This window comes from Amia ocellicauda, chromosome 1 (assembly GCF_036373705.1).
Source record: "Amia ocellicauda isolate fAmiCal2 chromosome 1, fAmiCal2.hap1, whole genome shotgun sequence".
NCBI classification, from domain to species: domain Eukaryota; kingdom Metazoa; phylum Chordata; class Actinopteri; order Amiiformes; family Amiidae; genus Amia; species Amia ocellicauda.
The window spans coordinates 40,623,178-40,642,239 of NC_089850.1; the positions used below are offsets into that span (position 1 = coordinate 40,623,178).

General features: G+C 38.8%; 1 long non-coding RNA gene across 1 annotated transcript; it reads right to left on the bottom strand.

The window, feature by feature from the left end:
* Positions 1 to 6,808: 6,808 nt before the first annotated feature.
* On the bottom strand, positions 6,809 to 9,266 carry LOC136750102 (uncharacterized). Its single transcript, XR_010816823.1, has 3 exons — positions 9,042 to 9,266; positions 8,424 to 8,446; positions 6,809 to 7,627 (listed from the first exon to the last, which is right to left on the bottom strand). It is a non-coding gene; the product is annotated as an uncharacterized LOC136750102 (long non-coding RNA).
* Between the last annotated feature and the right edge of the window lie 9,796 nt (positions 9,267 to 19,062).

The following is a 19,062-nucleotide window of genomic DNA, read 5'->3' on the forward strand; positions in this document are numbered from 1 at the left end:
GGGGAACAATGCAAAGTGGATTTTACACCCCTGTCTCTTCTCTATTTAAATTCCCGTTTAGCACTAGAGTATCACAGGAATTATTCTGGGAACCCACAGTTAACAAAATGTTAGTTTATTGTTGCAAAATGATTAATTCTGCAAGAGATCATTGTATATAAAAAAAATGAGACTAAAGGTAGATTGCAAAACCTAACAAACATGGAATAGACGGTAATAAACTGTTGAAAGATGATTTCACTGTGTGACAGGAATATCAGCACAACAATGAGCAAAGGTAAACAGGTTAGTCAGGCGGCCAGGTGAATATGGATCCAGGGCCAAGTTGAGTGACCACAGGATATGAATGAGAACAATGAAAGGACAGCATCTGGGGCATTTAGATGTTTGTCTTGTTTAGGCTGAGCGCATGAAACAAATGGTCACAACCTAGAATCATAGGGAACAAAAGATGTTCCCTATAAAGAGACTTCAAAACTGTTACTCAACACTAAGACTGAGAGAGTAAATCCAGAGGTTGTGTCCTCGGCTCTGCTGCCGCTACGTCTCAATAAAGAACCATTGATTGAAAAGAGTGGAGTCAACCCCTTTTTCCTTACAATGTTAATACAATATATGTTAGCACAGGAAGGTGTAAAACACCAATTCACTTGGGTATGAGACAATAACAAAAGGTAATAAAAACAACAACAAAAAGAGCAGCACTCATGCTTTTCCTTGTATAAGTGATATCTGATAGAAGAGTGTGTGATATTCATGTTTTTTTTTAAATACTGTTAAATTGTTCATCAAGGAAATATATCTTTGTGAGATTACTTGGAACAAAAGTTAAATATTTGATTAACTTATACCAGCAAGACACACAATGTGTTTACTTATATACAAATACTGTATAGTACTTTAATTTCATAGACTGACTAATGAATCTCAGATATGATAAAAAGGTGGAAATGGAAGACAAAATAATGTGTACAATTTATTTGTGGAAAAGATAGGAATAAGAATCTATTATTTTTCCTTTATTTAGATACCTGAAGGAAGACCTGACTGATGACTAAAGTAGTCTTAAAATGCTTAATGTTTATTGTCCCTTAGTGTTAAAATTCCCCCAATTAAAATAGATAATGACAGAAGTAACATATGCTGTTCAAAATACAGTCAACACCTTCTATTGGTGTTCTGCTTATGAAGGTAATATCTTGAAAAAGTATTAAGAGCACTTATTCACTTCAAGCCTGACCATGGACAGGGTTTCAAATCACCCTAGGCTAGAAACCCTGTATGCAGTGCATCTGTTCTGTGTTTTTAACCTGTGTTTTTAAACCTTTGTTTTTAACCTGTGTTCTAAACCTGTAACAATGTATACTGCATTGTCCATGTGACAGAGCGGCTTTAGTCTGTGCTCCCTCACTGCAGCGTCACACAGTGTAATATTAATAAGATGCCTTCTGTACTGTATGATTGCAAACATGCTGTGAATACAACATTACAAACAGTGCAAAGGGAGATGTCTTGTGTAGGAGTCTTGTGTGAACTATTTATTTACAGTAATATACCTCATTTCCATTTGCATTAGAGTCAATGCTTACATAAGAGGCAGTGATTGGGGGTGGGGATTAATGCATAGTAATTGTTTTGTTATGGTTTTGATGTGAATACAAGCAGGATGTAAGGGGTGCACACCTGCATTCATGTGAGTTTCATATTATATACCAAAGGTTTCCTGGCTGCATTGTAATGTTTGTTCATTTACTATAAATCCTCTCATTCTATGACTATGTAAAAACGTACCTCAACAGGCGACTCCCGATGCATTCTGGTGGCAGGAGGTGTTGAAACTGACTGATTATTTGTGTATATGCTGCTATTTGGTAAGGTATTTGATAGTGTGATTCCATATATATGTATTTGTTTATTGAATTATTTATTAATAGTTTCAAGTGCAATAACACAACTGAACTGTTTTATATTTAAATTAATAATTATGCAACGGTCTTACTGGATCTGCTTAATGGTTTAGCTGGTGAGGAGGTGGATATAGCCACAGCTATAAATGGGTTAGTATGTTGGTAACCAGGGGAGGGGTTTGACTTAAAATGAGACCTAGGTGGAGAGTCTGTTTGGAGTGTATTAGGAAGGTAAAGAACTGTTAATCTGAAACAGCAAAATCTCTGAGTCAATGTCAGTGTGGGTTAAGCCTCTTGATATCTTAGTGTTGGTTTAGCAGTCATTCAGCATCATTCCTTCTTTCACACAATACTGTAGTCATTTAAACCTGTCCTAAGACAGGTAAAACATTGTGTGACCTTCCTGCAAGGGTTAAAGAGGTTATGTAGGGTAAGAAATTCTGACATTTTAGATATTTTAGCCTAAGGCTCAGCTCAGTGGTATAGTCTGTAATTTTTATGAGTAATGTCCTCCCCAGTACTGCCTCTGTATAAGAGGAATGAAATGTTTCTACATGGGGTGAAGATGATAATTCAGTACCATTAAGTAGTACAGCAGTACAGAGCTGTATTTACGAATGGGTACAATTTCATTTAAAATGTATATTGCCATATATTTTCTTTGTCAGTGGGCAAACGTACAAAATCAGCAGGGGATCAAATACTTTTTTCCCTCACTGTACATTGATCTTTCACAATTGGACACAATACAGATATTGTTTACATACATCGGTAGCACTACTTTCCATTCCAACAGACTCTTACACTTTCTCTTTGTTCTTGCAAACTGGGCCAGCAGTTATGGGATGGGATTCATGCATAGACCTGTGGAGGGTGTGATGTACCTTAACTGGACTGAACCATAGTTGTGCTGCAATACGTTGCTACTGCTCTCTATTTTTTATAATTCTCAGCTTTTACTGGTTTTCCAGTGTTTCAACATTTGATTACTTGACTTAAATATGGAAATTTACAGTATGAATTAACTTTGAACCTAAAATGTATTTCAGCCACATTTGTGGAAAACAACTTATCAGTTACTTCCATAAAAACTATAACATTTACAACATTTAGTAAAATTAGGCCATAAAAATATAGGCCAGGGGTAGTCAATTATTCTGTGTCAGGGTCCAAATTTCTTGGTCGAGGTATAGTCAAGGTCCAGACACCGGGGTGGGGGGGGTTTCACACCTTCAAATGACCCTTTCCAACACACACACACAATTCTGTGAATTAGTAATATACCCCATTGCTTATATTTAATACATTCATTTGACAAAGTACAAAAATAAAATGTTTAAATAAATGTATATATTAGTATTAAAACAGTTTCAGACCACTTACATTTTAATTTGTTAAAGATTATTGTAGTCATATAGATAAACATAATAGAAACTTTCAAGCATTTTTTGTCTTATTAGATTCTAGTATTTATCATTTCCCTTTGTCCCACTGTGCACATTAGTGTTGAAAAATGAGGTCAAAGCTGATTGAGTAATTCAGGGTGGGGGGGCATGGGGTCCTCCCCCAGAAGATTTTGACAACTGGAGACCAGAAATGCGTGATTCTGAGTCATTTAAACCTGTCCTAAGACAGATGAAACATTGTGTGACCTTCCTGCAAGGGTTAAAGAGGTTATGCAGGGTAAGAATTTCTGACATTTTAGATATTTTAGCCGAAGGCTCAGCTCAGTAGTATAGTCTGTAATTTTTGAGGAGTACAAAGTGCCGCTCTTGTCCAGTCCAGAGTGTGTCCTGAGACGCCCGATCAGGGAATCTGCGAGCAATCAACTCACTAACTAACTACCAGCTCTCTATAGGACATCCCATATTAATACATAACGTCGTATTGGCTAATAACCAGGAATTGCCTGGACTAGGTTCCACACTATAACAAGCACTGAGTGCAACAAACCTCCGTAACATTACATTAAAACAATAATAATAATAATAATAATAATAATAATAATAATAATAATAATAATAATAATAATAATTATTATTATGATAAAAAGTTCATTAAAATTATTTTCGCGGTCCAGTCAAAAGCGTCTGGCGCTCCGGATTTGCCCCTCGGGGCCGCCTATTGACTACCCCTGAAATAGGCCTTCACAAGACCATTACTGAAAATGAATTTCACTATTAAGTTTTCAAATAATGAAACTCATAACAAATGGCAATAGTCAAATAATTTGTATTAGTTGATTAATCTCTGAGTCAATGTCAGTGTGGGTTAAGCCTCTTGATATCTTAGTGTTGGTTCAGCAGTCATTCAGCATCATTCTTTCTTTCACACAATACTGTAGCCATTTAAACCTGTCCTAAGACAGGTGAAACATTGTGTGACCTTCCTGCAAGGGTTAAAGAGGTTATGTAGGGTAAGAATTTCTGATATTTGAGATGTTTTAGCCTAAGGCTCAGATCAGTCAACTGAGCCACACCTGTACGGAAGCCCCTGCTTTCAATATACTTAGTGTCCCTCATTTACCCAGGTGTTTAATTTTTTTTGTCAACTGCCTTTATGTCACAATAGTGTAGGCAGGCAGGTCATACATGTAGATGACAAGTACATTGATCTTTCACAATATAGATACTGTTTACCAACACTTTCCATTCCAACAGACTTTTAGATAACAACAATGTTAATAAATTAAAAATATGTAAAAGTGCAGGCTTCTGATATGGATACAAAAGAACTAAGAAACAGGGAGAAAACCTGTTAAAATATCCTTATGGTACTCTGCAACACGTGAAGAGCAAAATTGATACAGTGCATTTAGGCTTTTGGTTAATAACCAAGCAACTGATGCCATTTTGCTTCAATAGGCTTTAAAATGAAAATACAAACAGCTGCAGGTATCCACAATTAAATTCAATAACTGATACTGGGACCTTAATATATTAAAACATGATTTTATTTATCCAAATGTATTAACATGTCAATTGTACTACATAGCCTACCAATATTTAGGGAAGTGTTAAACAAATTTAATTTAATAAGAAAGGTTTCGATTACCAAGGCCCTGGGAGAGAAGAACCAGATTATGAGAGCAGTTCTCACAATACCAATACCTTCTCTGAGGTTTACATCAATGCACACACAGTATATAAGCAGTGGGTGTCCCTGACTCAGAAATCTCCAAAATATAACCATCTGTTTTAGAATAAGAATATAAAAAGTTAAGATAAACAGGTTTTCAAATGTTTTTCTCCTGCTCCAGGTCTACTTCCAGATATATTCTGCATAATATGTAATTTTTTGTTGTTTTCCTCTGAATACAAGAGTCAGCCTTAAGCTGTATCTTCTCTGTTCTGAAATACATTGAGTTTACATTGTTGATTCCTGCACAATAGTTCTACAGTTATTAAGTCCGACTTCAGTCCTTAATTACTTTTACGAGCAATCTATTTACTGTTCTAGTTAGTATGATATGCCAAAAAAAACTAGATGGCAGGGAGCATTTGTGTATGTGGCAGTGTAACCCAGTGCTCATGCAATTTGAGATTTGTTTGTGTTTGTGGCTTTTGGAAACATTGACTTGGCAGTGGTAATAATTCCTGGCTGGTGTTCAGAGAGCAGCCAAGGAGCTGACAAACCTGCTGGCAGCATTAATCCATTCAGCCGCCCCTCCCATATCAGGCCAGGTGGCTCTTGTACTTTTTTGCAGCTCCTACAGTCACTCTAAATCTGACACTGCAGGGAAATCTGTCTTCCAGTACAGGGGTCTGGCCTCACAGAACAAGATGGACTGGAGTGGACTGGGCCCTCTCGCCCGTCCTGCTCCTTTTCATGACAGAAAGCAGCCCACAGTCAGAGGAGTGCATGTGGCAGGTAACTACCAGATCTGCATGGTGCACAAAGGAGGATTCATATTAATGTATTGATAAAGCACCAGCGCTTTAGACAGAAAAATTGAATTTACATAAAACATCATGACAATAAATAATAAGAGATAAAGATAACTTGAGCTTCTCATTTAATCTTAGAAAGCACTTGACAATATGTTTTTCTCACAGTAAAGAAATTCTGCTAATGTTTACTAACTACAGCGAGTTTCAGATATATGCTAGGTGTAAACCTACTTTAGATTATGTTCCATGTATTGTTTTTTTCTGTAATGACAACTTTCGATACTTTGAAAACATGTACAAGGTTTTAATACGTGTTGTGCCCTTCCATTATACATGGCCCCAAAATAAATCTAGACAGACTGAATTTTAAAAAGTTTTTACCACATTTCATGTCTTGAAAGTTATTTTATGGCTATGATCTGACAGATGAATGACTGTAATAATAGAAAATATGAAGACAAAAATGCTTGGCATGAAACAGAAATTATCATATAATTTTGGGTTGAATGTGAATAAATCACTTGTATAACATAATTTTACAATTTGTTATTTGTAGCTGGTGATTTATGAAGTTGTTTTAATAAAAAATAGGACACTGATATGTTGTGGTAACTTTAGAAATTGCAGTGTCACTAACTGAAAGCACCAGGATAAGTGAAGAGTAAGATCATTTTTGCTCTATAAAGCATGTTTTTGTGGAGAAGACAAAATATTAACCAATATGTGTGTTTGCTGACAACCTCTGAAGTAACAGAAGATCAAAATCAGAAGCTGAACCAATCTGTTACTTAATATGTTTAAGTTTAATATTAATTTGCATACATCTCATATCTGGAAAATTCTGCTACTTGCAAAGTGAATGCAGTGGTTGGTTGAGTGAGCGGGGTGCAATCACTGATACTGCCCAACTGGGGGAGATAATAATTGCTCTGCATAAGATGCTTGGCAATGATCAGATGCTTTTTCTGGAGAATTATGTATGATATTGAAGAATGGTGAGAAACAATAATGTATGTTTAAAGAATTGTCTTTATTTAGAAGAATAATTCAAATAAACTTGCCCACACAGATGGTGAAAAAAGTTTAATTTATAGAAATCAAAGCTAGAAAGTATTTGATCCCATTAATCTCAATATATAGTTATAAAATGTAAGCAAATCTTACATGAAAAGTAACCCAGAATACCAAAAGACAACAATAATATCAACATTACAGCCATTTTGCTGCCTCAGATTGATTACATAAATAAATCATGGAAATTGCAATAATCAGCACAATATATTTTAATCCCCATTCCTTGGTACAATATGTAGTTCTATATGATATGATAACCCACTCCATACACCGGGTTGTTTTGCTTTGAACTTGTGAACTAGTTATTCTGAATGTAAACCTGTTCTTATATTTCGGCTTCCCTGATTTCAAGCCCTACATTTTCGTAAGCCACGCCCTTCCAGGTGCCTTTCTCAGTGAGCATCTCAACCTCTCCACTGGCCTTGGTCTTCTTGATTGTAGCTGTGAAGGGAATCTCAGCATGATCATCCTTGTTGACCATCAGCTTCACTGTGATCTTGGTTTTGGGAGGAATGGTGATGGTAGTCTCCTCTGCCATGGAGATGGTTTTCTCTTTAGAGGAGCTGGTGCCATATTCTCCAGAGTATGAAATGGTGACTGAGGCACTTAAGATCATAAAATCAGAAGACACGGTACTGGACAGCCCCCAGGCGTGAGTCCAGGTTGTGGTATCCGTGACTTTTTCCTCCCAGTTTAGTTTGAAGGTTTAAAGAACCATTGATTGAAAAGAGTGGAGTCAACCCCTTTTTCCTTACACTGTTAAAACAATATATGTTAGCACAGGAAGGTGTCAAAAACCAATTCACTTGGGTATGAGACAATAACAAAAGGTAGTAAAAACAACAACAAAAAGAGCAGCACTCATGCTTTTCCCTGTATAAGTGATATCTGATAGAAGAGTGTGTGATATTCATGTTTTGTTTAAATACTGTTAAATTGTTCATCAAGGAAGTATATCTTTGTGAGTTTACTTTGAAAATATAGAAAGAGTGGGACAAAAGTTAAAAATTCTATTAACTTATGCCAGCATGTCTTACAATTTTCAGTCTTTATTTTCAAATCCTTTTGCTTAGGCCTGCAAGAGACACAATGTGTTTAAGAACATAAGAAAGTTTACAAACGAGAGGAGGCCATTTGACCCATCGTGCTCGTCTGGTGTCCATTAATATCTAAGTGATCCAAGGATCCTATCCAGTCTATTTTTAAATGTTCCCAAACTTTCAGCTTCTACCACATTGCTGGAGAGTTTGTTCCAGATTGTGACGACTCTCTGTGTGAAATGAATGTACTATATACACATATAGTACTTTAATTTCATAGACTGACTAATGAATCTTAGATATGATAAAAAGGTGAAAAGGGAAGACAAGATAATGTGTACAATTGATTTGTGGAAAAAGACTGTATGGCATAAGAAACTATTATTTTTCCTATATTTAGATACCTGAAGGAAGACATGACTAATGACTAAAGTGGTCTTAAAATGCTTAATGTTTATTGTCCCTTAGTGTTAAAAATCCCCCAACTAAATTAGATAATGACACTGACTTACCTTACGATAATCTCGGCACAAATCTTGAAAAATAGGAGAGGAATAGAAAACATGGTCTAAAAAGGGTCCATGGTAGCTTTTTCACATATGGTGTTTGTCAAATTCATTAAAATGCACACAAACATAGAAGCCTACACCAAACAGTGTTTTAATCGGACATTGTAATTTCCTCCAACACAATTACCAGAAATGTCGAACTGTTTATGTTTGTCATCATTTTTCAATAAGGTGGGCTAACAAAAAATGACTATCATTACCAGTATTCATCAGTCTTTACATAATTTCCTGCCTGACAGAAGCTTTATCCGTAAAAAAAGATTTCTGAACCAATGGATATCTACAGAAGTAACATATGCTGTTCAAAATACAGTCAACACCTTCTATTGGTGTTCTGCTTATGAAGGTAATATCTTGAAAAAGTATTAAGAGCACTTATTTACTTCAAGCCTGACCATGGACAGGGTTTCAAATTACCCTAGGCTGGAAACCCTGTATGCAGTGCATCTGTTCTGTGTTTTTAACCTGTGTTTTTAAACCTTTGTTTTTAACCTCTGTTCTAAACCTGTAACAATGTATACTGCATTGTCCATGATCATTAAATTAATTATGAGCACTTACCTTCTGTAAGAATGTGCAATATGTTGCTCCTGCTCTCTCTTTTATATCATCCTCAGTCTGGGCTTATTTTCCAGTGTTTCAACATTTCATTACTTGACTTAAATACGGAAATTGACAGTATGAATTACCTTTGATCTTTGAGCCGCATTTATGGAAAACAGCTTATCAGTTTCTTCCATGATATTTATAACATTTACAACATTTAGAAAAATTAGGCCATAACAATATATGACTTGTCAATGTTCAGAAACCCTGTGCAGTGACCTTTGTGCTTTTTCTGGAGAATTATGTATGATGTTGAAGAATGGTGAGAAACAATAAGGTGTGTTTAAATAATTGTTTTTATTTGGAAGAATAACACACAGATGGGAAAAAAAGACAATGATACAGTTTGAGTTTCATTTATAGAAATCAAAGCTAGAAAATAATTGATCCCATTAATCTCAGTATGAAAGTTATGAAATTTAAGCAAAACGTACATGAAACGTATCCCAGAATACCAAAAGACAAAAAAATATATCAACATTTACGGCCATATTGCTGCCTTTGATTAAGTCATGATGTTGTTTTGCTTTGAACTTGTGAACTAGTTATTCTAAATGTAAACCTGTTCTTATACCTTGTCTTCCTCGATTTTAAGCCTTACATTTTCGTAAGCCACACCCTTCCAGGTGCCTTTCTCAGTGAGCATCTCAACCTCTCCACTGGCCTTGGTCTTCTTGATTGTAGCTGTGAAGGGAATCTCAGCATGATCATCCTTGTTGACCATCAGCTTCACTGTGATCTTGGTTTTAGGAGGAATGGTGATGGTAGTCTCTTCTGCCATGGAGATGGTTCTCTCTTTTGATGAGCTGGTGCCATATTGTCCAGAGTATGAGACGGTGACTGAGGCACTTAAGAACTTAAAATCAGAAGACACGGTAGTGGACAGCCCCCAGGTATGAGTCCAGGTCGTGGTCTCTGTGACTGTGTTCTGCCAGTTTAGTTTGAAGGTGTGGGATTGGTTCATGCTGCTTTCATTAGTGTAGTAATCACTTTTCACCACAGAGGGCTTGTCACTCAGGTCTGGGATTTTGCCGAAATCTATATTGACAATTTCAAACTTGGGGCTGATAACATCTCCGATACTCAGCGAAAATTCACAACATACATCAACACCTTCTTTAGCAGCCTCAATGTTCTGATTACTCAGATAAACTCGGCTTAAGAACAGGCCATTGTCAGCTCTAAATATGACTTTATCATTCTTGTTGAAAACACTGAACTCACAGCATACATCAGGCTTATTCTTGACTGCCTCGATATGGTTGACATCACCCCTGTTAATTCGACTGAGGTAAACACCTCTCTGGTCTTTGAGACGGACTTTTGAATCGTTGACTTTCTCCACTATGAATTTGCACCAGGGGTCTTTGGTGCTTTTGGCAGCCTCTATGTTATAAATAGAGCTTCGCTCAATACAGCTGAGAAACTGGCCGTTGTCAGCCTGTAGAGCCACACCCTCTGCAGCACCAATAAAGGATGCCAGTGGACCAAAACCAGCAACCACCGCCTACAGAGACAAAATGACAGAGACAGAGTCATCCACCTTTCCTTCAGATTGTTTACATTAAAAATTACAAGTCAGATTGAGAAGTGAGGTAAATAGAATAATGCAGAATGGATTTTACACCCCTATAAAGGGTAAAGATACTATTTCCCTAGCCTTTTGGAGGCCATAGGCTTGATTTGATTGTGGGGGCCCCCACCTCGTCGCAAAACATTTTAGTGGTGCCCATCTTTATGGCAGGCAGAGAGAAAATGTTTAGGTAAAACTAAGAGAGAAACAAACATTTGAATAGTGCACATCATAGAACATGTATTGCATTTTAACATACACTGAAATATATTTAGTAATACATACACATTTAAATAGAACACTGTGCACATTGAAATAACAGCAATAACTAATAAAGAGTTTAGGTAAAAAACGCCCACACCATAAATACTCAGTACTGAAAATACTATATTAAACATTAAAACTCAAAATGTACTTTAAAAAAATACAATGCTATCAAAAATCATTAGCTGACAACTGGCAAATTACTGTAGTAGTTAACTTCTAATCATTAGCTATCTATCAACCAACATTTTCAAAAAATAGATTATTACTTAGTCTGATTGAGCTGGATTATTGCTTTATATATAATAGTTCTTTGCTCACAAAGTTATGGCATTTTATAGTCCCACTACTTGGAATATACAAAACGGTTGTTAAAGTGCCATTCTCTTCATAAACTCCTCAGCAATATACACTTACATCCATCATGACATTTAGCAGACATATCCCTGACACGCGTGTTTGACCTCACTGGAGACACGGTGCTCAGTCACAGATGAAATGCCCCTCTCTCTCCCTCTCGGGTTTACATGCTCTTAGTTCATTGCACTAGAGAGGATCTGTTGTTTACCCGCAGTCATGCAAAGGGCAAAGGAGTGTCTATGCCAGTGGTTCCCAAACCGGTCCTGGGGGACCCCCTACACGGCTGGTTTTTGTTCCAACCGAGCTCTCAAGTACTTAATTGAACCCTTAATTGAACTAATAATTTCCTAAATCAGAGACTTTTAATTATTTTAGGGGTTTTAAGGTAAGTAGCAAGAATTATATTAAAAAACATATTGAAGAAACAACAATTTTCTTACACAATTTAAAAAGTAAAATCTAAGCAGATTGTTACTTCAATTAAGGTTCAATTAAGTAATTGAGATCTCGGTTGGAACAAAAACCAGCAGGGTAGGCGGTCCCCCAGGACCGGTTTGGGAACCACTGGTCTATGCATACGCCTTGTTGTTTAATACTTTGTTTTAATGATCTTACCGAGTGGTTTTTCACGTCACTGACGGAGCTATAGTCGTGAATAGACGTGTTTGATAATGTTAGGAATAGAAATAAAACATTTATAAAAATATATATTAATGTTGCTTTTTAAATACTGTAAAATTGTTCAGCAAGGAAATACATCTTTGTGAGATGACTGAAAGTATAGAAATCGAAAAAATAAAAAAGGTGGTAAATATTTGATTAACTTAGCATTTTCAGTTTTTTTTTTCAAATCCCTTCTTGCTTAGAGCTGCAAGAGACAACATTTGTATACTTATATACACACTTTATTTCAACTAAAACACAAGAAAAGGTTTTAACCAATAGGTCTAAGTATTGCAGATCATCATGTCAATAGTCCTGCAAGCCAAATAAATTGCTCAACAATCAACATCATTCCGTCTTTCACACACATACTGTAATCATTTAGACCCAACCTAAGACAGGTGAAAGGTTGTTTGACCGTCCTGCAAGTGTTTAAGAGATTATCCAGGGTACGCATTTTGTTCCAAACATAAATGACCATCACTATTAGTATTCATCAATCTTTATGTAATGTATCCTGAAGACTCTGTATAGGAAAGTTGAAGAAAGTGTTTTGTGATAATTATATAATGTTTTATATTAACACTAGCATTAGAAGTAGCTTGTACACAGACTGAGCAGATTAGCTTTAGCAGGCTAAGCAAAAGGTCAACAAGGTTCATTTGTTAGAAACTCCTGTCAGTAATAGAAGATCACACAGTGCCGAAATAGCCTACAGCTGTTTGCTGAAATTTTGTTTGTGACTTAATCGTTTCTCCAGATAGGCAGGAATTGTTTCTGTTAATGAGCTATTGACAGTAGGTAAATGACAACCATGGGATCGCATCTTCCTAGTGCACATCAAAGACAGACATCTGCTTTTTGGATCCATCACCTCTTCACGGGGAGGACAGATCGTAAACAGACCCGGACTTGTACCTTCTGACTGGATGAACGACCATAAGATTTCACGTCACTGTCCTATAAAGCTGCACTCGTGTTTGTAAACATTAAGTTCTCACTGAAGGAATTTCCTGACGTGGGGCTTCCGAGCGGCTCGATGAAAGTTCTATTTGCTTTATCTCGACGACTTCTCCACTTATTTCCGAGACGGGTTCTACATATCCTGTCTGGCAGAAGTTTTATCCTTAAAAGCAATCTAGTGAAAGTAACATACAGTGAGGGAACCAGCTGGCACCTTCTATTGGTTCTGTTTATTAAGGTAATAAAGTATTAAGAGCCAGCTTATGAGTACTTACCTTTGGATGAACTTTATGTACAATATGTTGCTCCTGCTCTTTCTTTTATATAATTCTCAGCTACAAAAATGTGGCCAATCAAGGTATCCATCACTGTGACATGGAACTGATTTAATCTCTTGTGTTGTCTGTGTGAAATGTTTAAACTGGGCCTGCAGCGAAGGGATCGGCATACATGCACAGACCTGTGTACCGAGTAAAGGCAGGGCTAGGCTTCATATATGATTTGCAAAACTATATTTTTAAACACCAGCTTTTTCATGATTTCCTTTACTGTCTATAAATAATGTTTAAATAATAATGTTATTATATAATTACACCTACATTTATAATATGTTATTATATAATATTATTATAATACCATACTATAAATGTATCTTTGTGGTTAGATTATTTTCTTTCATTAATAAAACTGTTTACTGGTTCAGCTGGATTGAACCAGAGTTGGTTTCGATGTTTATCAACTTCTTTTTACTGGACTCAGGTATAGTGATTGATAGTATGAATGACCATTTAACGTAAAAAGCATTTGAGTCGCATTCATGAAAATGTCCTTTCATTTACAGATTATAGCACGATTTTAAAGATTTTTTCTTTGTGTTGGTTGATACTGTGGCAGTGTGAGAGGCAAGGCTTGGTCAGGGCGGGTCTTTCAGTGGAGGAGACTACAAAACCTCTACTCCAAGACTCCAAATCCCAGAAGCCAGCAGGGCTCCTGATGGCCATAGCCCCGCCCACCACTTCCTCTATAAAAGGAACCAGGAAACAGACCAGGGTGTGCTTTCTTGGCTGGGATAGCAATGTCCACAGGAGAGCGAGAGAGCGAGAGAGCGAGAGAGCGAGAGAGCGAGAGAGCGAGAGAGCGAGAGAGCGAGAGAGCGAGAGAGCAAGAGAGCGAGAGAGCAGGGTAAAGTTGATAGTTGATGGATTCACTGGCTTGAGTACCTGTTTCTAGACCTGGACCATTCTCCCTCTTGAACCCCGGACTGTCTGACAACCTCCAACCGGTAATGGACTTTGATTAGGAACCTGCCTTAACCCTGTTATACCCCTGTTATGCGGTCTGGGTCAAGACAAGGGACAAACACGCAAGGTTGTTTTTGAAGGAAAAAAGAAAAAACAAAGGCGGCAGAAAATTTAAAAGGCAAACAAAATGGCGGCGGTGGAAAACAAAGTGGAGATCGGTGCTGACTGGTTGTTTAATCCCAGCTCTCCACTGTGGCTGAAGACGGAAGGCCTCAAACACCTGCACCTCACCACTTGCACCTTACTGTTGGAGTTTCTGTACCGGTCTGTTCCTGACAAACTGGAGGTTATCCAAGGAGGTCAGTCTGACATTAAGATGGCTATGCAGGAGTTGCTGGATTTCACGGAGAAACGGAGCCAGCAGCAGCAGCAGGAGGACAAGGCCATTCAGCCAGAGGAGGCAAAGCTCTCGCTGGTGCCCCGCTTCCAGCCTGAAGAAGAAGAGGAAGTGCCTCTTCAACTGTGGTCTTCCCCAACCATGGTTTGCAAGGTCTGTCCAGTGTGCCTTGCAGTGGATGAGTGGTGTTTCCAGGTTGGACAACCTGGGCATGTTTCACCTGATGGAGTGGAATACTGGGAAGAGGGAAGAGCCTTAATAGTAGAGTACTGTCTGCAGCTTGAGGAGGAAGAGGAGAAGCCTCTGTCTGTCCCTAAGCTGGAGACGGAGCAGGAGACATCTCTGACGTCCTGCATGGAGGAAGAGGAGCTGCAATGGGAGAAACTGGTGCCTTGGCAAAAGGCACCGGGAGAAGATGAGGAAGTGGTGCTGCCTTCCTCATCCCACTCCAAGGGTGAGTGTCCGCCATCGTACATGGTGGAATAGTATCCACCACCATGTCTGGCAGAAGAGTCTGCCCCTGAGCACTGAGGAGCTACCAGGAGAAGATTACTTCAGGAGAGAGTCGCCGTCTGTGTCCTCAGAGGCCACAACAGAACAGGAGGTGCCTATAACCCAGGAGAAGGCATCAACTGTTTTCCCCTGCACTGAATCAGAGGGGAAGATTATACCAGTCCCTGAATCTGGAGAGCAGCCGGAGCAGCCGAAGCAGCTGGAGCAGCCAGAGCAGCCGGAGCAGCCGCAACAGGAACAGCAGCCACAGATGCAGCAGTCAACTCAGTCGGGAACCCAGAAGACAGAAGAGTCACAGCAACCAGGGGGTGAGACTATTGTGCTTCCTCCATCAGGTCTCCTGGACAACCTGATCTTCTCCCCTTCATCTTCTCACTCCTCTCTGGCTGTTTCCCCTCTGCATTTAAACAAGCTGCTGTCATCCCACTGCTCAAGAAACCAACCCTTGACACCACCTCTCCTCAGAACTATCGCCCTGTCTCCCTACTCCCCTTCCTCTCAAAGACTCTGGAGTGGGCGGTCCACCGTCAGCTCTCTGACGTTCTGTCCCAACACTCACTCCTTGATCCTCTGCAATCCGGCTTCCGCACAGCTCACTCCACTGAGACGGCTCTCCTGGCAGTCACTGACTCCCTCAGCTGTGCTCGAGCGCCCTCCCTCTCCTCAGTCCTCATTCTCCTTGACCTCTCCATAGCATTTGACACCGTTGATCACTCCATTCTCCTCTCCTGCCTTGCTGACCTTGGAATCTCTGGGACTGCTCTCGCCTGGTTCTCCTCCTACCTCAGTGACCGGTCCTACCAAGTGACATGGTGAGGCTCCTCATCCACCCCCCAACCTCTCCTCACAGGCGTTCCCCAAGTCTTTGTCCTATGCCCGCTCCTGTTCTCTCTCTACACTCGCTCCCTGGGCCCCCTCATCGCATCCCATGGTTTCTCTTACCACTTCTACGCTGATGATGCCCAGATCTTCCTGTCTTTTCCCTCTTCTGACCCTCTCATACCCTCTCGCATCTCTTCCTGCTTGTCTGCTATTTCCGCCTGGATGCACTCGCACCACCGCTCAACATCTCCAAATCGGATCTCCTGTTTTTCCCCCACTCTTCCTCACCTTCTGCTGACCTCCCCATCTGAATCGCCTTGGAATCCACCACACTCTCTCCTTCTGCTAAAAATCTGAGTCACCCTCGATCCTGCGCTCTCCTACACCCAGCACATCACCATGCTGACACCCACCTGCAGATTCTTCCTGAACAACATATGCCAGATCCATCCCTTCCTCACCGACTAGTTGACTCAGCTGCTCGTCAAGTCACTGGTCCTCTCCCACCTGGACTACTGCCACTCGCTCCTGGCCGGCCTGCCTGCATCCAGAAGTCTGCGGCTCGTCTAATATTCTCTCTGCCCCGCTTCGCACACGCTACTCCACTACTCCACTCCCTCCACTGGCTCCCGATACCAGCTCGCATTCAGTTCAAGACACTGACCCTCACCTACCGCTGTCTCGACCACACTGCACCAAGCTACCTTCAAGCACTAGTCTCTCCATACATCCCCTCCAGACCACTGCGCTCCTCCTGTGCCAGATGACTATCTGTCAAAACAGCAGAGTCCTTGACCTCATTCCGGTGCTTACTCAAGACGCATCTTTTTCGACAGTACTTCTTCTTACGTTCTTAATTGTGACCCTACATCTTGACAGCACTTAGCTTTCACCATCCAGGATGTAGGACCTCATTTACTGTACTTGTGTAAATTGTAAATTTACATTTGTAAAATGTATTTTGAATTGCTGTTTTAGTTAAATTGAATTTGTAATGATTGATGCCTTGTACTTAACTGTATTCTTGCACTTTGTATTGCACTTATGTTGTAAGTCGCCCTGGATAAGGGCGTCTGCCAAGAAATAATAATAATAATAATAACCAGAGTTCCTGTCCTCGACCTGAGTTCCTGGCCGCAGCAAAGGAGATGGAGACACCTCAGAGTGCCCAGGACCTGCTGTGTCTCCAGGCTGGACCAGAGACTCGCGAGTGAAGATGATGGTCACAAGGATGATCATGCTGAGATTCCCTTCACAGCTACAATCAAGAAGACCAAGGCCAGTGGAGAGGTTGAGATGCTCACTGAGAAAGGCACCTGGAAGGGCGTGGCTTACGAAAATGTAGGGCTTGAAATCAGGGAAGCTGAAGTGTAAGAACAGGTTTACATTCAGAATAACTAGTTCACAAGTTCAAAGCAAAACAATCCCATTTATGGAGTGGGTTATCATATCATATAGAACTACATATTGTACCAAGGAATGGGGATTAAAATATATTGTGCTGATTATTGCAATTTCCATGAGTTATTTATGTAATCAATCTGAGGCAGCAAAGTGGCTGTAATGTTGATATTATTGTTGACTTTTGGTATTCTGGGATACTTTTCATGTAAGATTTGCTTATATTTCATAACTATATATTGAGATTAATGGGATCAAATACTTTCTAGCTTTGATTTCTATAAATTAAACTTTTTTTCCCCATCTGTGTGGGCAAGTTTATTTGAATTATTCTTCTAAATAAAGACAATTCTTTAAACATACATTATTGTTTCTCACCATTCTTCAATATCATACATAATTCTCCAGAAAAAGCATCTGAACATTGCCAAGCATCTTATGCAGAGCAATTATTATCTCCCCCAGTTGGGCAGTATGAGTGATTGCACCCCACTCACTCAACCAACCACTGCATTCACTTTGCAAGTAGCAGAAGTTTCCAGATATGAGATGTATGCAAATTAATATTAAACTTAAACATATTAAGTAACAGATTGGTTCAGCTTCTGATTTTGATCTTCTGTTACTTCAGAGGTTGTCAGCAAACACACATATTGGTTAATATTTTGTCTTCTCCACAAAAACATGCTTTATAGAGCAAAAATTATCTTACTCTTCACTTATCCTGGTGCTTTCAGTTAGTGACACTGCAATTTCTAAAGTTACCACAACATATCAGTGTCCTATTTTTTTATTAAAACAACTTCATAAATCACCAGCTAAAAATAACACATTGTAAAATTATGTTATACAAGTGTTATACAATTTATTCACATTCAACCCAAAATTATATGATAATTTGTTTCATGCCAAGCATTTTTGTCTTCATATTTTCTATTATTACAGTCATTCATCTGTCAGATCATAGCCATAAAATAACTTTCAAGACATGAAATGTGGTAAAAACATTTTAAAGTCTGGAAGGGCACAACACGTATTTAAACCTTGTACATGTTTTCAAAGTATAGAAAGTTGTCATTACAGAAAAAACAATACATGGAAAATAATCTAAAGTAGGTTTACACCTAGCATATATCTGTAACTCGCTGTACTTAGTAAACGTTAGCAGAATTTCTTTACTGTGAGAAAAACATATTGTCAAGTGCTTTCTAAGATGAAATGAGAAGCTCAAGGCCTAAATGCACTGTATCAATTTTGCTCTTCACGTGTTGCAGAGTACCTTAAAGGATATTTTAACAGGTTTTCTCCCTGTTTCTTAGTTCTTTTGTATCCGTATCAGAAGCCTGCACTTTTACATATTTTTTATTTATTAACATTGTTGTTATCTAAAAGTCTGTTGGAATGGAAGGTAGTGCTACTGATGTTGGTAAACAGTATCTATATTGTGAAAGATCAATGTACTTGATGTCCGGTGTCTGGACCTTGACTATACCTCGACCAAGAAATTTGGACCCTGACACAGAATAATTGACTACCCCTGGCCTATATTTTTATGGCCTAATTTTACTAAATGTTGTAAATGTTATAGTTTTTATGGAAGTAACTGATAAGTTGTTTGCCATAAATGTGGCTGAAATACATTTTAGGTTCAAAGTTAATTCATACTGTAAATTTCCATATTTAAGTCAAGTAATCAAATGTCGAAACACTGGAAAACCAGTAAAAGCTGAGAATTATAAAAAATAGAGAGCAGTAGCAACGTATTGCAGCACAACTATG